Source organism: Neodiprion lecontei, chromosome 5 (assembly GCF_021901455.1).
Source record: "Neodiprion lecontei isolate iyNeoLeco1 chromosome 5, iyNeoLeco1.1, whole genome shotgun sequence".
NCBI lineage: Eukaryota > Metazoa > Arthropoda > Insecta > Hymenoptera > Diprionidae > Neodiprion > Neodiprion lecontei.
In genome coordinates, this window is record NC_060264.1 from 34955479 (window position 1) to 34968368 (window position 12890).

Below are 12890 nucleotides of genomic sequence, written 5' to 3' on the forward strand. Positions count from 1 at the left end.
TGTCTATATTATCCAGAGTCTCTCTGAAAAGTTGTTGGTACGTCATGAGTTAGCGCACAGATGTCGATGCGTAAGCGCTGCACCAAAGATTACAGCGATCGACTCGCGGTAGAGGCGTGTACGCGACCTCCACCCTTGGCGGCTGCGTTGTTTGTAGTGGTACAGAAAGGTAAAGAAGAGGGTATAAGAAAGAAAGACTGTAAGTAGAAGCGTGAAAGAAAGAAAGGAGGAGGGACAGGGCGAGTGGGAGAAAGAGAAAGCAACCAGAGTGGGGCTGCGCGATCTTGTCGGCGCCTGCGTCTCTATGTATGAGTGCAAGTGGCGCCGCTACCGACTTGTGTGTATGTGAGAAAGCAGGCAAGCCAACCAAGTTGAGACGTCGTTGTGGCCCCGCGGCAGCGATTACACTTCGGGCACCACGTCCCGGTCGGAGCGCAGTGTGTTTGCGCGTAGAAGAATCAGTGGCCGGCGCCCCGGTGTGTACAGGGTTTTATGATTCCGAGAGTGATTGACAGCAGGTGAATATTGGCGCCCGTGTCCGCCCTTAATTCACACGTTACATCCGCCGCTTATACTTGGGCAAATACATATTTGGGAGATAATAAAGGCGCGAGATTAAAAGAAAATTAATAATATATCACTAAGAATAACACCTATAACAATAACGATAATAGTAACAACAACAACAACAATAATAATAATATTAATAATAATAATAATAATAATAATAAATAAGGAAAGCATAGACACATATATAACGTTCTTCCATAGGACTGGATTTCACTACGCAACCGACCAACCACACCAAGTCCATCCATCCTCTCTCAACTGCAGGCATTCTCATTCTCTTTATAATTGAATGTCAAAATTATCGATGATCCGGTAAATGCACCAACGTTATAACAATCGTCGTCATTATCATAATCATTATCGTAATCATCGTTGTCATCATTATCATAATCATCATCACGATCATCGTTATAACCGTTACTACCACCATCGTCAGCATCTTCGTAATCATATACAATCACAAACTTAAAAGGTTATACGCACCAACAACCTACCAATTAAAACCGTCGATATAGTGTTTCGCTTAACTATTCGTGACGTCCTGACAACGTGCCGATTACAGCAAGTTTTTAAAACACCGGCTACCAACGAGGAGAGCACTGGATTAACTTGCGTAAGTACAATTACACACCATCGTTTCCTTACCCGCATCCTCATCACGGCTTTGTATGTTTTCTAGTTTTATTATACTCTGCAACAATATCCATCTGGTATTTATCAGAGAATGTATTTGTTTACCCATTCTCTGACAACTTTTTTTACCATGGATCCCTAAGCCACGCTTCCTAAACTAGAGGTAGAATACTATATATAGGACATACATACACCTAGGATGAATCAGCTACGGCTGGCACTTGGCAGTGTTACCACCCGCAGGCTGATTAGGCTCGTTCCACACGCCTGCAGATTGTGCATATAACGAAGCTGTGATCAGACCACGGGTAACTTAGTCCACGGTAGGTAGAGGATCATGGCGGAGTAAGGAATCAGCCGGAGATACGCAGAAGCACACCATGTATCCATGTGTGTTGTATGAGCGTGTATGCGCGCATACTCACAGCGTATGCTTATCCCGATCAATACACATGTACCCGACGTATTCAGGCCTACCCAACACACCCGCACCTACCGTGTACACAATGTGCCCAGAGATACGGAGAGACGGAGAGGGAAAGGCGCGTTTGCGCGCACGCGTTCAAACCGCCGCGCCGCGCCGTCGTTTTTGGTGTGGGATTTTTATCGGAACTTGGGAAATCGATGCTCAGGAAAGCTTGTACAGCTTCGTTTTTTTCTTTTCGTACCTTTTTTTAAGCTTTTTTGCAATTTTTTTTTTTATACATTTTTTGCCTTTTCTTAACATCGTTGTAAGAAGATAAAATATGCGAACGAACCTTGTACAACTGGCGGATGGATTTCCATGAGTAAACTTTTCTTTTGTATATTATGGACTATGTATTTTTCTCTACGAATTATAACATGTATACCCTGTATAATCACATGGCTTGACACTATGGTTTTAATTTATACACTTTCTTTTTCATTTACAACCAGAGATTTCACCTATCCACCAATTGTGCTGTCACTGCTCTTCGGAGAATGGAATCGTTATTGCCATTTTCGTGGGTGACATTTACGAGTCATTGACATTATACCATACATCGATCACGTCGCGGAACAATCTTCCTGAAAATTTTGTATAGATTTACACCGTCACATATATTGACGTCACACTTCCTATTTATACGAATCTTAGTAGGAATATCCTGACTGGATACCAATCTTCTTTTATCAGAAGATTATTTTATTCTGTGAGTGATCGTTTAACTAGTCTACCCTTACCTTCAACCCCGCTATTTCTCATCGATGTTCTCACTTAATCAGAGATAATATAACGTAATAGAACATGAGCAATCATGATAAAACACAAGTGTCAGTTATCAGACAAGACAAGATATATAATACTTGATTTATCGAATTCAATTGCAAACACCGAAATTAACGAAAAGAAATATAAATCAACAGCAACGCCACTAATACCTATAATCATTTTGTCCTATAAATACCATGCGTATGTCGCGTGATAAAGTGTGATTTCATCAAACGTGAGCTCTCGTTAATTTTCGCTTCAAAATTATTCGCACGAAAACCATAATTATTTGTTCTCATTGACAAATGAGACATATTTACTACAAAAAAAAATAAAAAAAAAGCTCAATATAGTCCCTTAACGACTTCACAACTGTAGGGTTCACGTATACATATTCCAAACACATGTCAAAATGAGCTTTGCCAAAACACGAGAAGCTGTGTGATTGATATGCTTGTGATACCTTCCAATGAGTTTTACAATGCCCAAGTATGTATTGCGACAATAGCAGAAAAATCTGACGCGAGTTCTGTACCAATTTTCCTATTGATTTGAGCTATTTGTCATAATGGAAATAGCTCTTTTCTTTGACATGTGTAAATGATAAATTCAGCTTCGCTGATTCCGTACATTGTTAGTATGTACGTGACTTGCCAAGCTCCTAAAGGGTAAAAGCAATCAATGGTATTGTACATGTTTCGAATCCTTTCGCGTGGTTAATCTAATAGCAAGACGGACTTGGAATGAATGTTGAAAGTCTGATAGTTTCTGAAAACTTTCATCTCTTATTGACCGATTCTTGATAATTCGGCTTTTACACCAATCAAGTAATTTGATATCATATTTCATACCAATCGTCGTACAAACGGGAGACCCAATCCCCAGATATCTACAGCATAATTTCACTCGAGTGAGAATTTAAAGTCAACTTTAGCGACGGATGGAAAATTCAATAAACGATTGCACACGTGATATGGGACTGGGTTACGTTATAGGATCGAAACTCTTTGATATGAACAGACGAAATTACAAACACGCAACACGATATTAATGCAAATGCATTATGCCGGGCATCTAGTAAAAAGTTAAAATGGTGGAACGAGAGAGAAAGTGGTCGATTTCGGAGAGGTTGATTAGTCGTTTCATAAAGGGTCAGAGTATTACATCCGCAGAGGTAGAATTGTGAGAGGTTTAACTATACGAGTTGGCCCTGCTGTAGCTGATTACAAAGGTACACAAAATACGGATTCAAATAATCTAGTGGTACTGGCCTATTTTATAAAACTCGACCCCGGTACATAGGTTGGATTAACATTTCGCGTATACTGTCAAGATACAAGTTTGGGTCGGATTGGTTGGTACGCTTTGTTCGCATTCTTGACGAGGCAATGAAACGTGACCTTAAAACGAGGTTCTTGTAATATTGACGCGCGACGCTACTACCATCTATGTGTACTTATGTATACGCACATTTTTATACAACGTTAACGTAGGTTTTATAACTTACCAAAACCACCGAGTGCATATTTTTAACTCTGTCGTCAAGTCCAGCAGCGTACAAGATAATGGTGGACATGTTTGGCCAATATCCGTGCAGAGATACATACGAAGACTGTTCCGATGAGGAAAAATCCACGATTTTCGCAAACCAGTTTGCACTTTGGAACGTGTATGTGCGTGCTTTCTTCCTCTGGCATCAAATTATAAGAATGTAGGAAAGTATGACAGTAGAGAAAACGTCCTTGGCTCTCAATGTGGAACGTACAGCGAACGAGACTCGTAATTAGACGGTAATTATTACGGAATTTCACTGCATTTCGCGAAATTACCGTACAGGATCACTGAACAAGTCGGAGGTATGAATTTTCGATAAAGGCGCCCTATTGTCGTGTTGGTCTAGTGTGTCCCACATGAGCCTTGACGCCAAGAATATCCACGCGGCCAGCTCCCCAACTCAAACTCTGCTCTGGTGGAGCGAGGATTCCGATCTTGGACATCTATATACATTGGATAATTGTTACATACACTGAGTGAATATTGCAACAATAAAAAAGAGGAAGAAAAAAAACTTTGCCGTCCTGTAATATGGTGTCGAGAATTTCAGCCGGATGAGAAGAATTTCAATACTTGAGCTGACCACACCTGCTCTCATCGGCAATTGTATGTGTATACCTATAATACGTACCTATAGCTAGTTGTTCAAGAATTATATTTTCTTCTTATAACTTCTCCTGCAGCCAGTAGTTGCAGAAACAAACTTGAACACACAGTTTCTCCTCTGTCCTGTTTACTCAAGCTTAATATCTACAGAAGAAATATACTGACGCAGAGACGTGGAGTTTGCAAAATTTGTTGCATTAGTTTTACAACTACTGAATTGCTTTCCATTCTTGCGATTGCATGACTTTTCGTTTGCACTAGATCCTCGACGATCTCACGTAGAAAAGGGATTGCCGATTAGACACGTAGTCGACAGGCATTTCATTTTAGTCAAAGCCTGCCAAGTGTGAGGTCAATGAACCTGTAATTCCATGAACGTATCCGGCTTGTGCTAGATTATTTGTACACCTGCATATTCGAGGTTCAATGTTGACTGATTCGGATACAAGCATGAAACGGAGAAAAGAAGAAAATAACTGGTATTGCTAAAGCCAATTAGCTGCAGCTGCAATTCCCGCGATAAGAAAACCTGAAGGCTGGAGACCGCCTTAGTAATCTGTGACCGGCGAGCAATTCGCTAATGACTGGATTGCTATAAACCAGACACCGTCATTGCTCATCAGACGATGTCAAATATTGAATTCTCTAACTTCTTTCATTCGGTTGCTACAGATATTCATCAGTGCATCTTGAAAATCATGGGTTTTATGTCATCGTCATTCCCGCCAAGATTGTTATCGCAAAATGAATAATATCGGATCACTGTTTTAACGCCTAACTACCAATCCTATTTGTAAGCCACCGAATCGTTATGGGAACTGTTGACCTATCCGAGGTAAATAAAAATTTTGTAATTATAATAAAAAGATCTCAGTGTGAACAAATTTCACATAACAATATTGTAATTCAATACTGGATTACTAATCAAATACAAATGTGCATCATTTTCAAGTAACACTCATAGTTTGAGTCCAATTAACTGTGTCAAGATTTGGGATGATTTTCCGTCTAAATACGAACAGAGAGGGAAGTTGAGAGAAAAAAAAGGAAAGCAATTAACAATCTTTTGAGAATCAGGTCAACGTGATGCGATCGATTGTTGGCCTCCAACTGACGTCACAAATACTTTTAGCCAAGACAGCTCGCATCGGAATTAGCCTTATTCTAAATTGGAACACACCCATGTGTTCTTGTTCTTGGTAAGCGAATATAAATGGCTCCCCAAATTTGACAGTAATTAACCATCGAATAACGTTCACTTGACGAGCTCTTTTGAACAAGCCTCGATGAGCCTGAGATTGCAAAAATGTTAAACCAGATTTCGGCTCACATGAAGATTTTCCGTACGTTTTCTTCCAATCCTTAGCTATGCAACGCGGAATGTCACATATCGGTTTTAGAGGAACTTACCTAAGTGCTAATTAATCCGGACCATACAAATTTGCATTTATAGGGTTGAATAACGTGGCGCGACAATTGAAGTTAGAGGCGCGATGTACCGGCGGGTAAGGTAAGTAATCAGAATTCCACAGCGTGCTTGTAACGAGGGAATCACGGAGCAAAAAGTGAAGCCCCAAAGGAAACTGGAAAATTGCATCATTAAAGTCCGGCGGAGTATAAAAAAACCCTTGAAGTCTAGTTCTTCTTTCTAAAACAGTTTATATTCTAACTAGCACCAAGCCTTCGCAAAGGTAGTCTAATTTCCGTTTCAATTGCATTCCGTTCGTTCGAGACCCCGCGAGGCTCGACCATGGCGTTCCGAAATTAGTATTTTAAATGATTGACGTAATCAGAGTTGGGCGGTGTAACGAACAGAGGCTAACTTGTTATAAGATTGTGTACGCGACGTTCGTTATAGCCGATTGTACCTTTAATTGATCCTAACTCCGAGTGCTTTGCGTCACCGCAGTATTTGCGACAAAATAAAGGTGTACTTGAGCCAAATATACACTCGTACCGTATAAGCGTGTAAGGTAAGTATACCGGTTATTGACCCTGTCCCGAATATTGACCTTTCTTAATTGTAGGTATCTGTTTAATCCTTAGTTCTAAAATTACCAAAAAAATAAATTTCTAGTGTCTATCCTTCGGTAATTGGTTTTAGACGTCAAGAAATTCAGAATTTGTACTGTAAATTTATAATTTTGGAAAATAAAAGGGTCAATAACTGGTGAACTTACCGTACCAATTCACAATTGCGTTCCTCAACATCTGCATCACATAAGTTTAATATATCACAATGCTGATTGATGATGGTAAAATTATACTACAGCGATGTGTGAACATCGTTCGGCGGAAAAGTTCGGTGACACGGAAGAGAGCCGAAGACTTGATTATACATATATCGAAGCTCATATTCCGCGAGCGATCGCAGGAAGGTCGTAAATATTTTACGGCCTACGTGGGCCGAAGGATAAGTCTTCAGGTGTGTATATGTATATTATATAGTATATGGACTCACGCCATTACTTGAAGCAAGAAAAAATACAATTATACGCTTGCTAAACCGAAATTATATACTGGGCGTTGATTGCTACCTTTCATTGCTTATCTTACGCTGATTAGCGATAAAGCTTTTCGTCAAATCTAAACGTTCTCGGCCGACATCATTCGTCGCGTATTATTATACTGGCGTCGAAGTTCCAAGTCGTAAAAATCTTTTTCGGAGTAAAAGTTCCGACTACTAGCCGAATATCTAAGAACATTAAGTAACAGAAAGTTATCATCTTGTCGTCGGGTAACATGTATGAGCACTTCATTATGGCGGGAGTTAAAAAAAATGTCTCCTTTCTCTCTCTCTCTCTCTCTCTCTCTCTCTCTCTCTCTCTCTCTCTCTCTCTCTCTCTCTCTCTCTCTCTCTCTCTCTGTCTCTCTCTCTCTCTCTCTGTCTCTCTCGCGGCAGTGTAATTCCACCGGCGTCTGCTGCTCATGGCCACTGACAATGAGCTTCGCTTTGTGCGAAAAAAAACGTGCTGCTCTTTTTTTCTTATTTTGATTTCTTTCTCTTGTACACAAGAAAACAAAAGGTATCATCTTTTCCAAACTTTTTTCGTTTGTAATTTTTTTCTACGTGATGAAACTGAGGCCAGCCTGAATATACCAGTCTTATTTATGTATATACCCCAATAAACTCCAATCTACTTGAAAATGAAACGAGACATTTGTCTTAGGTATACATCTATAGTCGAAGCCACGCCCTGCAATGCATGTACAGTAAGGAAGTGTCATGGATAAATGTCAGAAGGACAATATGGCCGCGCGATATTTTTTGTATTCGCAAACTATACCGTCGTAGATGGCTTGTCGCGTATTCGCATTGGAATCAAAACTTCTACGCGATGTAAACAAGCTTGAACTGATATAGTTATCGGTCATGGATGGGTGTGGTGAGGTTCGTGTATGGTGACGCGACGGATCGTCCAATTATCTAGAAAATTTCACCCTGCCCCGTGCAGCAACAATATTGACAAAATAATTTCAGCGAAAATTGGAGGCTTAAGTTAATAAAGACTGGTAAATATACGCAAGGTGTATACGGGAAACAGAAACCAAGAGCCGTAAAAACCTGATAATTAACATGGCTACCACGAAGAAGATCGAAGAAATACTGAGAAAATTCATCGTCATGGGAAAAAGTACATGCGATGTTTTTGTTTTGAATGTTCGTTTCTTTCTTTTACCCTTACCAAAGGTGGCTACCGCAACCGTCAGCTTTTGTCTACTGGTACGGAGTCAGGAGAAGTTTAAATTCAATAGAAACAAAACAGTTTGAAAATCAGATATAATATGCTGCTATTGTTCACAGTGAATCGGCAGTATTCTATCATTTCAAACATGTCGGCAGGAACTGTCCGTAGGTCATGAACAACACGATACGAGTATTACCTCTTGCGGATCAATGCGTAGAAGTATAAGAACTCGGGAGCAAGGTGAGAAGAGTGGGAACCGATTTATGTATCCGTGTTAAACTTAGTTTGCTAATTGACAATGAAAGAATTTGTTCGGGTAGAGAAAATCAATTCGCAAATGATGAGGATCAAAGGGGTTGTTTGTAATAGGATTAAATTTGTTGGGCAGTATCTGAGCTAGGATCAAAGTCCGAAGTCGATCTCTTTGACACGGTCCGAAAGGGAAGTTGGAAAAGCGAAAAAAACTGAAACGAAATAAATCTGTACACCTAGCATGTTCCGAATTCGTCACGGTTGTATTTCCTTTCTGCGAGTATCTTCAAATCGGCAATGGGTACAACAGATGTAAGTATAGCTTAATGCGGAAGTGTGGGTGTTCCTAAAAGGCTGGTGAAAAGGTTTGCTGTCTTCTACTCGCGGCTGATGGCGCCAGGCTGAGGAATCAATAAGATTTAGTCTGGTTGCTTTTCTAACCCCCGTCGGTCGCGGCCTACATAATAAAGCAGTCGGCCATACGCCGCCTCAATATCGCGTCTCAACGTCTGGCGTCGTCGTCCTGAATCCATAGCCTACTCTATGCCTTGTCCAACAGCTACCGATATAGATTTCCATTAATTCAGGGCTAAATTTTCGCGAGGGAATTATCCTCAGACGTTGAGGCAAACTGTCGCGGCGCTGTTGGTCAGAAGCTCGATAGTAAAAAACACTGCATGAAGGCCTTATCCTGTAAGTGAAAATTTACGTCAAGTGGAAAGAGTTTTCCATTCACTTTCCACGGTTAGGTTTCATCCACGCTGACCTGGATTATCATTTTTTCGTGCATCGTTAGGCGAATTTGATTTCCATTATAAGAGGATGTGCAGAAGTAGGTTAACCGTGGGTAAACACCTATAAGACGTCGATAAACCCTCCGAGAACCCTTAAACTCGACAGAATCCTTCGCCTCTCCTCATTGGAGCGCTCCTTCATTTCCTCGCTTGGACGTATCGACTTTCTTCAACGCGTATACCCACCGGACACAGAGATCCAACTCCGCGACGCAAGAACAACGAGTTTTCCATCTTTCAATTCCACAGCCAACAGAAATGTACGTAGTATTGGTGCAACTGCTCGCAACGAACGTTAACTTATGATTCGAAAAATCATTTCAATAGAAGGTACGGAGTATTAATCCTTATACTGGTACTACCGAAGTTGAAATGTGTCTTTAACGAATTATCCGATGAAGTAATTTAATCACACGAGCCATTACCAGTGCAGATATCGTTAAGGAGACGATGCATCACTCCTCCAAATTTCAGACCCCAGCAACCTAACTATAGAATTCTTCTTGCGGCTGAAAATTGCAAAGATCTTTTCAGCGAATGTTGTGTGAGCTACACAATCAATGCCGAGAAATGCCGATGTAGTCACTCGTCGTGGTTTCTCAAAATTGAAATTGATCATAGTCGAAATGTATTGACGACAATATCGATGACGATTTATTTTTATGAAGTCATCGGATCTCTCCGTCTTATGACACTGCGTGTCCAGAGAATCCAACCGAGTTAATCATTATACATGGAAACGCGGACGTGAATCGGCGAGTAACGCGCTGATGACGCGCCACTGGATACGAACTGACGTCATCACCCTCACCTATGTACCTCTATAACGTACCTCGGCATTCGTGCAAATTACTGGGTGGCTCAACCGGTTGTTGTACAGTTCTTATTCAGTCGTTGCATCACAACACCTATGACGCAACGGAGATCGAATTAGCAGCTTCTTCACTAGTTTAGGAATTATTCGGATGTCGTTTGACCACATTGCAGATTCCGTGGAACTCGAATCAATTCCGTTTGAATAATTAATCGTGGACCATGTCTCGTGGCTGTTTAACATAATTTTTTCGTACCTTGTGCTAACGAAACAAAGTCCAAAACATACATTTCCAGACTTGGGTTACCGTGATTTCAACCTTCTTGTCTGTTCAATGATTTAGAATTTCTTCGGGAATTCCCATTTCGTGTTCATACCATTGTTTCCGATGATGGTGCCAATTCTACACTCCGTCGGCTGAAAAGAGGAAGCGAAGGTACGCCTAGATCATTATTAGTATACTATTATAACGCAACGAAGATAGATGGCGCCATTGTAATGTCGTGCATTTTTGATCGTGCAAAGTGTTGAATTGCGAGGCCAAGTTTTTTAGCTTTGCTAGTTCCACAAACAAGCCTTATAATCATCACGTCACGCATCAAGTAGGAGTAGTGATGGCAAAATTTCAGCGTATCAACGTGGTCAAATAATTAAGAACAATAAACAGATGGAACTGAATTTACAGTTTGTATAGAGCTGGTAATTTGGCAAACCTCATAAATTGTACAGTCGGAGAAACGTGTGTGTGTGGGCCACGCATAAGAGGACCGGGATCTTATTTATATACCTACATTTCAAGGCCGCGCTGCTGTATCTTGCGACGAATCACTACCAGTAGAGCACAATCTTCTTTGTTCAGGTAAAAAATTGAAATCTAGATACTAAAAGTATGTGACACCTGCATTAACGAAGAACAGACCGATCTGCTGTTTGCTTGTTCAGCCTTCGCTGTGTTTGCTATTTGTTAGTTTTTCGCTTTCCCCTTTCAGTTGCGGTTCTCTTATAATACACGTATCGTAGCCGTACCAAAATTATATCTGTAATTATCACGCTGACTTGTGGTAGTTAATGTGGTGGTCCCCTGTTCCCAAGGACGATCGCTGTGAATGATGAACTAGAAACGAGCGATGGACATTTTCGTCTTCGCGCTCATCGCTAATTCCAGTTTAAACTAGGAACTAAGAACACGCCTGGTTTGCAGTCGGCTAATTTATTGGTCTAATCGCTGGAAACCTAATCAGCTATCGCGGCTAGTATAATGGTGTGGGGCTACCGTCGCTATCCCTCCGAACGTTCCTGAGTGTCATCCATTTGAATGCGTCGAATTTGTCGAGTGTCTAACCGTCAGGAGAGTGATAGGAAATCTCATTTTACTAATGCAGCAGCAGCCACCAAACCTAACCTAACTCCAATGGAACAGCTAAAATACCAGCGCATAATCAACGATTATCGCAGAGTTATCATTCTGAAATACATTTTTTCACCTAATCTGTAACCTTTCAATAAATAACATCTTACCAGGAAGGTATCTCAGGGCGATATCGCCAGTTTGATTGCTTTTGTAATATGTTATAGTAGACTGAAAGCTAAGCTACACGTATTTTCTTTATTTGCCACCAAACACTTTAAGGGGATAAAACCATCCTCCAAAGTAAGTCATTTCAAGGGGCGATTTGGCAGTTTTTTTTTTTTTTTCTAATTGATTAAATTACATTTATTGTTGCTCGTTATCAGAAAACTTTTCCAGTTGGATTGGTTAAAAAATACTATGTTCTTGTGGGCGAAACTGTCAAATCACCGCTTGACATGCCTCACTTTGGAGGGTGGTTTCACCTACTTAAGGTGTTTAATGGCAGATAAAAAAGAATACGTGTCTCTTAGTTTTTGGTCTACCATAACATATTACAAAATAAATCAATTCGGAGAAATCAACTTGAGATACCTTCCTTGTTAGTGAAATCGTTAATCCCAATTGTATCGGGCTCGTAATTGTGTTGCGGTTGGAAGATCCAACAGTCGATTCATTCTCAACGAGTCTTCCGCCCCACATTAGATAAGCCAAACTTATTCACGTTGTCAATTCGTATTCACACTATTCCATTACCCACTAACCTACTTGAAGGAGTTTGCTGATTTCCTTTCTATCGTCGAAAGTTTGTTCTCGCGCGTCACAATTTCATGCTGTATGGTTTTTGTATCATTCACCAGTTACAGTCATCATTTTATCGCAAAAATGTTTAGCTTCACTGTCGAAAAAACAAAAAACTTGATCTTGCCTTGTGGCAATACGCATTCGAACCCAATAACTTCGGCCGTAGTGTGGAGATGACATCACTTTTACTATCGCGGTGACATCATGTATCTCGTAACCAGTCAACGGTTGTTGGAAATGTCCAAATTTAAGAGAAGATAGATTTGAGATGATCACAAAACTTCTAACTGCACGCACTTTTATTAAGAACACTTTGAAAATAATATAATACAGTATGACCAGATTTCACGCAACTGCCCGGCTTGAAAAAAAATTTGTTAGTAATTTTTTAACGTAACGGTGTTTTGAAAAATTGAGGCATCGGTTGCTTCATCTTATGTTTTTTACGTTGGTTATAATTTTTCTCGCAGCGAGTGTTACCTGCATCACCTAACGAACAAACGGATTCGCGGTATTGGTTTAACCGTAAGTTATACATAAAAAATTGGCACGCCATTTTCATCGCCTATAAGAAATCGATACCGCGGTCTTG

At 40.5% G+C, this 12890-nt stretch overlaps 1 protein-coding gene across 14 annotated transcripts in view; it reads left to right on the plus strand.

Annotated features, from left to right (window-relative positions):
• Positions 1-186: 186 nt before the first annotated feature.
• LOC107217245 (plasma membrane calcium-transporting ATPase 3) overlaps positions 187-12890 on the plus strand; it is a 130794-nt gene continuing 118090 nt past the window's right edge. For 13 of the 14 annotated variants that reach the window (XR_006904348.1, XR_006904352.1, XR_006904350.1 and 10 more), the window contains exon 1: positions 187-1183. The gene's annotated coding sequence lies outside the window, so the exon portion shown is untranslated. The remainder of the gene's footprint in view (positions 1184-12890) is intronic. The other variant, XM_046739675.1, reaches the window with a different exon arrangement.